Raw genomic sequence first — 8,915 nt, 5'->3', positions numbered from 1 at the left:
GCTGCCACATATTAGCTTCAGCATGTGAGTTGTACTCTACATGTTTTAGAACAGTTTTTATGAAATATATATTGGTTTGAGTTTTCTGCCTGTGTGTCCAGCGGTTTTCATCACAGGGTAAATATCCGTATATAACCTCTTATAGCTCATTGTTTTGGCTTCACAGCACATTTACTGTCTGGTTCAGTCTCAGTGTTTCTGATAAACCCACTGTTCACTACACTACCTGCCCAGCAGCCAACAACAGACACACAAGTTTGAGACAAACAGGTGAAGAAAGTGGAACATCTAGCACTGAAGAACCAGACGTTTTTCTCAGGAGTTGGTAACTGGTGGTGAGTAATGAGTTAATATTCATCCAGTGGACACAAGCATGACTCCAGAGGGATGATGAGGATGATGATGCTCTGTGTAGAGCTTGCTAATTTGTACACCGTAACAACTTTATAAGATGATAATATGACTGAAATGTGTTTCCAGTTTGTCATGGGCTTCTTCTTCCCCCCCCAAAAAATCTAATAATGCAGCTTTAAAATAAAGTTCTGTAGGTCTGAACAAGGCCTGGACGTATCTGATCGGGTCGAATTGATTAAAGTTATCAAATCTTCTATGACACAGGCCTGCGTCGAGCTCCCAGTGTGAATATGAAGAACAAGCAGAAACATTCGTTTTAAGAGTAAAATAGAATCCAGCATCTTTCATGGTGAAAGACAAAGTGGAGCTAATGAAAGCCAACAGGAGTTTAATGCCGTGTGACTGATACTGGGCTTGCTGTCAGTCCGATTCTACTGGGAGAAGTGGGATGATGACAGATGAATTAGTGCGCTGACAGCTGGCGTGGAGGGACGGGTAATTGTTGCTGAGATGTGGCGAGTGTTTTCTGTCTCTCGCCACGTTAGATGAGGCCAATCAATCAGAGCTTTTATCTGAACGCGGCAAACACACCGACTCCGACGCTCGTGACACAAAAGCGGCTCCGTGTTAACAGGCGTCGCAGGAGTCACGCCTGTTTCTGTGTTATTTCGCTGTTGAGGTTGTCACGGTTGATGCGGCGGTGGATGATGCTGAGGAGGGGGGGGGGGGGGGGGGGGACATGGTGAAGGGGGGCAAGAGGTTTGTCTCCAGGGTAAATGTGAGCTGATGGAATGTTTTCAGGCAGCTTTTCTTTCTCTGCGGTTCAGAGTGCAGAGGACAAAAACAATACTGACCTCGTCAGACGCCATTTACAAATGTTTCCTTTACACATATGAACAATGAGAAGTACTCCTGCACACCCTTACTGCTGCAATATTTATTAAATCACAACGTTTCAGTCTGTCCGACCTCCATCAGGTGTACGAGCAGCATCAACACCATTTATATACAGATGAGCTGCCTCAATTATCCAATCAGAAGACTACAGAAATAAATCCGACTGATGAGCACCTTGAACTGACCTCAAGCACACATGTCACCATCCAGGTTAGTCAGAGAAAAAAAAAAAGCATTGGGAAGAAAAAATACAAAATGACACAAGAGTAACAATGTCAATACATCTTATAATACTTTACAGCAACATCCATATAACCCCAAAAACTCTCCAAAAGGTCAAAAATTGAAAATAACAGATGAACTGAGAGCAGAAGTGCAGATATATCATAAATTTTACAGTGTTATCCAACATATTGCAGAGAAAATACCATAATAAACAACATCATTTACACATACAGTATACCACAGCCACCAGAGATTTAAAATAACTCATTGTAAAGAATATTTAAGACTTAAGTATCAAATATTCACCATTGATCTCTATGTTTCAAGCACTCGAAAGCCGTTTTCTAACATGCACCTCTCTCTCTGAATCTGACAGCATTTTATCACGTCTCATGTGTTAAAACTCTTCGTGTCTGAATAAGCGTGCGAGTCACTTTACATAAAAGTCAAAACAGCAATCAATTTATACAACACGAATCGCCCTGTAACATTTCAACACGGCACGAATCTGAATGAAATCAGATTACTATAAAGACCACAGCAGCACGCGGTCAAACATGAGGAGAGATTTGCATCACTATAAGAAATCTTATCTTATCTTTATCTCTTATGCATAAAGAAAATAAAAATCTGTTTAATAAAAACATTTGTACAATAATAATCCGAGCAGCACTCTACATATATATTACATTTTCATTCATGCAAACTGCAGGGCTGAAAAAATTACTGTTCAGCAAAATACTTCACATAGATCATTCAGTGATTGTGCATGTCTTTATAAAAAAAAAAAGAAAGGCAGCAGAATTAGCTCTCTGATAATGTTAAATTATGTGAAAATGTTTCAGAGAAATCATCATGAGGAGCTGAAATAAGCAAAATAAGTAAAAGAACAAAAAACCACCTTCTTCCTCCATATCAGGATATTTTTAACTCACCGTGCAGCAGGCGCCAAATATCGTATTAGCATTGTGTCTTTCTGTAAACGTCCTGTCATGGCTGAATGAAACCGTGACGAACACTAATGTTACTTATTCCATATCTTAAAAAGGGCCACAGTTTCTCCTGAAATACACACAACTTCTTCTCGGTCACGCTGTTGCATCGTCATACCCTCGAAGCTGCAGAGAAAGTAGCACGTTTTGGCAGCTAATTGGCGAGTTGACTGTGTGGAACATATGGATCAACAGTTGGGGGGGTGGATTATGTTGCAACAGTGTTAAGAGAAGTCGTTTATTATATTTATATCAGCTACGATCGCAATCAGTTGTAACTGCTGACCTCCACAGTTTGTTGCTTGAAAAACTTTTATTATGTATTTTTACTGTCTAAACTATAAAGATGAACCAATATTCACCTTCTCTCTTTCTCTCACTATTTCCACCTGGTCACATATTCTCTCTCTGTGTCTGTGCACCTGTTTTTTTTCCCCCCAGGCACTAAAATTCAGATGCAATACAGCAGCCCAACATGCTATTTACAATGGCTGTTTTCTTCCATTATACTGCATTATACTGCAGAAAAACAAACAGAGATCTCAGAGCATTCCTAGAGGAGTTTTCACCTCGGATATAACTTCTGCAGCATTTATTTTGTTCTGCTTTCTACCTGCACCCTCATACATTCTTCAGAGGCCGGGTAAACACTCTATTTGTGATTAATCTTTTTGCAAAATGGATCTTCCTGAATAAATAAAGCTTAAAAAAAGGTGCAACTCAATAACATTTAGTCTTATTATTTGAAATACTATAATAAAAGAATACAAACTAAGAGAGAAAGTTATTGAAAAACAGTCACTAAAATATTATTTTATTCTGATTTTTTAAATTATTTAATACTTGAAAGTGCAGAGAAAGACAGGAAACAGGTGTAGAGAGACCAGTATGATCTGCAATAAAGGTACAAGGCCGTATGTGATATACATCTAAACCAGTAGGCTACCGTGTCACCCCGACGTTGGACACATCTGAAGAAAAAGCAGGGATCAATCTGCGTCAGTGCAAATAAAAACGAAGGCTCACTGGGGCGGCGTGTGTGCAGCATCTTGTCTAAAAAAAAAAAAAAAGTTTAAACCACCTTCCAGCCGTTTGTGTCGGGTGTATCCCGTCTCCTCTCGGAGGGATCGCGAAGCATCTCTGATCTGCAGTCTGATTCTGGATCCTCCATCTTCATCCCTCCGCCACGTCTCACTCCCAGTTCGCTATAATCTGTCTGAGGCTCCCATTATGCTTATTCCTCATTAAAATTTTATCAGCCATGGCAAATTGCAAAGATTATAGAGGGAGGGAGGGAGCTTTCGGGCTCTCCAGCCTGTTCACAGATTTATTTATTGTTGCGGATCATCCGGGCTTATCTGCTCCCCAAAGCAAAGAAAAGTTCCCATCGGATGGCAAAGGTCATGAAATCTGATCTCCCAGCATGCATAATGGCGAGGAAGAGGGGGGGAGGTGAAGTGTTTAGTTTGTCTAAAGTGTTCTCGCCCACGCATTAATATTGTAATACTTTAATATCATAAAGTTTTGTTCTGCCCTATTGATTTCTCAGAGATGCGTATGAATATTTATGCTGTTGAGTGCAGCTTGTAAACTTTGAGTCAGTGATGCTTCGGCTAATTATAGGCTGAAGGCAGCGCGGCGGCTGCAGCTAATGAATCACACTCTTCCTGTTTGCATCCACCTGACTCTAAGGTTCACTGACGGTAAAAATGCAGCTCAAAGTGCTTTACAGTATGGCATTAAAAATAAAAACATTAAAGAGAAAACACATTAGTAAGTGAGTAAAACAACAGAAAACAATGAGAACAGGTTAAAAACAAAAACAGAGGTAAAATCAGGGTACAAGAGATAATAATAAGCAAATACAAAAAAATAAATGAGTTCATAAAAATAGAATAAAAAGATCCAGTAAAAAAGCAGAGACATAGAAAGAGATAAAAAATATACTACATTAACTAAATGCCTGCCTGAATAAGCAGGTCTTCAGTCTTCAGATCTTGCATATCTAATATAACTGGGCAGCATAGTAGCTAAAGGTAGTTTCCCCACTTGTTTTGTGGGCTACTTTAGGAACAGTTAAAGACCAGCATCAGAGGGCCTAAGGGCTCTTGTTGGTTGGAGTTGAAAAGTCCAAAAATGTAAGAAAGTGCTATATCATTAAAAGCTTTGTATGTGAGTGAAATGACCTCAAAATCAATTCTAAGAGGAAACAGGGAGCCAGTGCAGGGCAGCTGGAATAATGTGTTCTCTCTTTTTCCTGTTCTTTGTTAAAAGTCTGGAGGCAGAATTCTTAACTAGCCGAAGTTTTTCTATCAGCTTTTTTTGACTTGGCCAGTGAAAGAGGGCATTACAATAGTTCAACCTGTTTGAAATGAAAACGTGGATTAATCTCCCGGCATCCTGCTTTGTTGAGAAGGGCCTTCTTTTGGCAACATATCTCAGTTAGAAGAATGCTGTCTGGGTCATTTTGCTGATATGGGCTTCAAAACTAAAGTCAGAGTCCAATATGACACCAAGACTTTTAACTTCCTGTTTGGTCTGGTGAGCCAGGTTCCCAAGCCCAATAAAAAGTGTCTCTTGCATTTAGCAGTATCTCTGTTTTATCTTCATTAAGTTTTAAAAGATTGTCACTCATCAGTTGTTTTATCGACGCCAAACAGGACAGTCAGAGATGTGGGTTAGTTTGCTCAATAGAAATATATAATTGAGTGTCGTCTGCATAGCTATGGACATTTGTATTGAACCTGTTGATGATGTAAGCTTGTGGAAGCATATGTAAGGAAAATAGCAGGGGACCAAGACAGCTTCCGTCTGCAAGATCAACAGGGAAGTCATGTTTCACAGATACATGATCACCCATAACATACATAAAACCTTCAAACAGTTATATATGACCAAACCCAGTTGACCCATCTTTCAAGACAATTGATTAAAATAGTAAAATTGATTGGGGTCAAATGCTGAGCTCAGATCTAAAACAAGGACGTCTAAGTTCATTTATGATTTTGACTAAGGCCGTTTCTGTACTGTGGTTGGATATAAAACCAGATTGTAACTTCTCTAAAAGACGGTTCTCATTGAGAAAAGTATTAAGTTGATTAAAAACCACTTTCCCAAGATCGTTGCTCATAAAATGTAGATTGGATATAGGTCTGTAATTACTAAGGATGTTTTCATCTAGTTTTGGCATCTTTAATAGAGGTTTCACTACTGCAGTCTTAAAAACACCTGTTTCTAGTGAAGTGTTAATTATCTTTAGGTTGGAGGGAGACAAGCTGTGATATATATTCTTGAGGTTGTGATCTTAGAGAAATGGATTTGTCTCTCAGTGTGAATATTTTTATTATACTTGGCAATTTTTTCCTTGAAAATACTGCAGTTTACTGTAGCTTAGTTTTCCTCCGTGTTCTTTAAGCCTTCCTACAAAACCGCCTTAATACGCATCTTCATCATTTTTTCATCCAAGGACTCGCTTTAACCTTTCTTTTTAGTTTTTATAAGAGCTACTTTATTGACTGTGTCAGTCAATTCACTGTTGATGGTGTCTACCATTTCATTTAAAGGATAATTAAAAATATTTTGATTAAAGGAATTTGTGAGCTCAGCAAATTGTAGTTCTGCGGTGGTATTTTAAGGTGTTTTCACACCTATAGTTTGTTTGCTTTGGTCCGAACCAGTGGACGAGTTGCTACTTTGTTGCATTTTCCCTTTGGTTTGGTTTGGTTTGGCTTCACATGGCAAAATTTCAAGTGAACCAAAATATATCAACAAAAGCCAAGTCTCTGCTCATTAGGGTGGTGGCGGGGTGGGGATGGGGGGGTGAGTAGAGTTTGTTTTTCCTCTGAGGGATAGCTATTCAAGATGGACCATTGGCAGAATTGGCATTTCTTCATAATTGTGGTCATCATTTGGACCATATAGCAAGCCAAAATATGCGAGCAGAATGGCAGATTTGAACGCATTTCAAGGCAACGTCTAGAGAACAATGTGTTGGGTTGCCCATTAATGTTTGTATTATTGCTACAGTTTCATGCTGGCATCCCCCCCAACCACATACACAAACACACACACACACACACCAGCTTACAGTATAACTGACACTTGTGTTTACTGACACACACTCTCTCTCTAAGTTAAATTCGGAAAAATCTGGAAAAAACCTGTCCATAGCTTAGGAGGGCAGTATACTGTAAGTATGAGTACCGCTGGCTAAGCCTTTAAAGTAAATGCACGGTATTCAACATGAGAAAATCACTAAAACTTACCTTAGTGCAACTGAATTTGTTTGAGAGAATAGTAGCAATTCTACTGCCTCTTTTATTCTTCCTAACTGAATGAAAGAAACTGTAGCTGGGTGGACAGGTTTCAACAAGGACAGCAGCACCATCAGAGCTGAGCCACATCTCTACAAGAAATAATAAGTGTTATGCTTGTCGGAGATCAAATCATTGATTGAAAAGGGCTTTGTGTTGAGTGATCCTACATTAAGTAAGGCCATGTTAGTATTAGATAGAACTGACTGTTGTTGAATTTGGGGAGGAGCAGCAGTAATATTATTTGGATTTCTGAAATTGTTCTGTCTACGTAATCTTGTCCTAATAATTGGAATTATGGGCATCGAGAGCATCAGGGCACCAGGGGGGAGCTGGGAACTTTGTGCCTGAATGAAACGATGGCAGTAGTGTGGAGAAGTCAGCTTGCAGTTTGAGACCGGTAGTAACTAGAGCCTTCTTGGCTGTCTGGACATGTGGCGGAGGATGGTCAGACTGTAGGAATGTTAAAATCTGCATAAAATATGTTGTGTGTTAAATTACTGTATGTGCACCCAGTCTGCTAGGATGGACAGCATCCCTTAGATAAAAGGATGGACGATTCCAAAAGAGGATAAAATTGTCAATGAAAACCACCGTGCTGTGCACTGTGCAGGAAGACTGGAGCCATGTATGGACGCTAAGGATCCGGCTGAAATGATGCTTTGGGGAAGTGGAGGGATAGGTCCAGAGATAAAGATACGCTTGCCGCAGTCATTAAGCGAGTGAAGGAGCCTGCTAAAATCCCATTTTAAAATCTCAGAAGTCTGGTTGGAAACTTCATTGCGGTTGATGCAGTCGTTGGGGGGGCTGGGGGTGATGGAGATCTGCTGGACTCACATAATATCAGGTTCTCAGCCAGAGGAGGGAATTCATGTAAGTCAAGGATGTCATATTGATTCTCTAGATGGATGTCATGGGTTGCGGGAGTACGAAATGAGAGTCTACCCCTCTTTTTGCAGTTGCTGACCACAACCCAGGGCTCAGGATGTGATGGAGTAGAATAGGCTTTGGGTTTAGCCCCGAGCTGCAGCCAGTGGTCCTCAGGGACGGAGACTGGAGAAGGAACAGAAGCAACGGCTGGAGCAGCGTCAGCAGGACGGGGAGCAGTGACACCCTTCTCTTCAGCACTAGTAGCGGTCTCTTGTGCAGGGCCGAAGATGATAGTGTCCAAGTGCCTCTCAGCTTCCGCCGACTCAGCAATCTTCTTACTGAGGCAGAGGCAGCTCTCGCATGTATCTCGATGACTAACATCCCAAAGAAATAGTTAAAAACGAGCAGGATCTAAAAAGTGAAATCATAAAAATTTGGCTAAAAACTGGATTAAAAGTCAATTTAAGAGAGAGAGAGAGCTTCTGGCGGTTCAAACGCAACGCCGACGCATGCGTATGGTTTTCCCACAACAAAGTGAAAACAAATGAACAGCCGCTGAGTGAGGTTGGCAGGTTGACAGAAACAGACTCACAGATGCATTAAAGCTTTAACGAGAACAAACAAGCAACAAACTGAAAGAAAACAGTGTCAGCTGTCAGTGAGAGTTTGAGATAAATCTTCAAAATCTGCCCTCAGATTCTTTAAACCGATGCTCCGTGTTGCTGCTCGGACCAATAGCAGTTGGACAACGACAGGGTCAAAAACCAGATTTAATTTTGGATCATAGCCATATATACAGTAAGTGGACTGAAAGCAGGCTAGATGAGTGCCAAAGCAGGCCAAAGAGGGCCAAATACAAAACAAAAATGGAAAAAAAAAAACGCAGAAGAAATTTGTCTCTGTTTTTTCTGTGTTGAAGGCCACAAGTCCTGGACTGAATCCAGCTATTAAATATTTATTTCTTATATAATTTGCCTATACTGAATACATAAGGCATTACAGATTCATACATCAAACAGCAAGGCAAAAAGGCAAAGAACTAAACAATACACAGCTGATGGATAGTCTCCTCAAACACACTTAGGACCAAACAAAAACTTCCTTAATGGAAAAGTCAGACTGCAGAAGAGTTGGACAAGTAATCAATTAGTTATTATTTAAAAGCGTAAATAATTAGTTACATTACTACCCTTTTAATTTTAGTTTTTTGCCCCATTAAACCTATTTTTAGTGTTGTTGTCATATCCTCAACTGCTAGCAATTA

At 40.1% G+C, this 8,915-nt stretch overlaps 1 long non-coding RNA gene across 2 annotated transcripts; it reads left to right on the top strand.

Annotated features, from left to right (window-relative positions):
• The first annotated feature begins 231 nt into the window (after positions 1 to 231).
• Positions 232 to 8,667, top strand: LOC121902465. 2 transcript variants are annotated; one of them, XR_006097558.1, is made up of 2 exons: positions 232 to 335; positions 7,741 to 8,667. It is a non-coding gene; the product is annotated as an uncharacterized LOC121902465 (long non-coding RNA). The 2 variants fall into 2 exon arrangements; XR_006097559.1 differs by lacking the exon at positions 232 to 335 and adding an exon at positions 6,369 to 7,654.
• Positions 8,668 to 8,915: the final 248 nt, after the last annotated feature.

Source organism: Thunnus maccoyii, chromosome 8, assembly GCF_910596095.1.
Source record: "Thunnus maccoyii chromosome 8, fThuMac1.1, whole genome shotgun sequence".
Taxonomy (NCBI): Eukaryota; Metazoa; Chordata; class Actinopteri; order Scombriformes; family Scombridae; genus Thunnus; species Thunnus maccoyii.
Note: the sequence above shows the minus strand (reverse complement) of the source record. Positions and strands in the feature narration are given on the sequence as shown.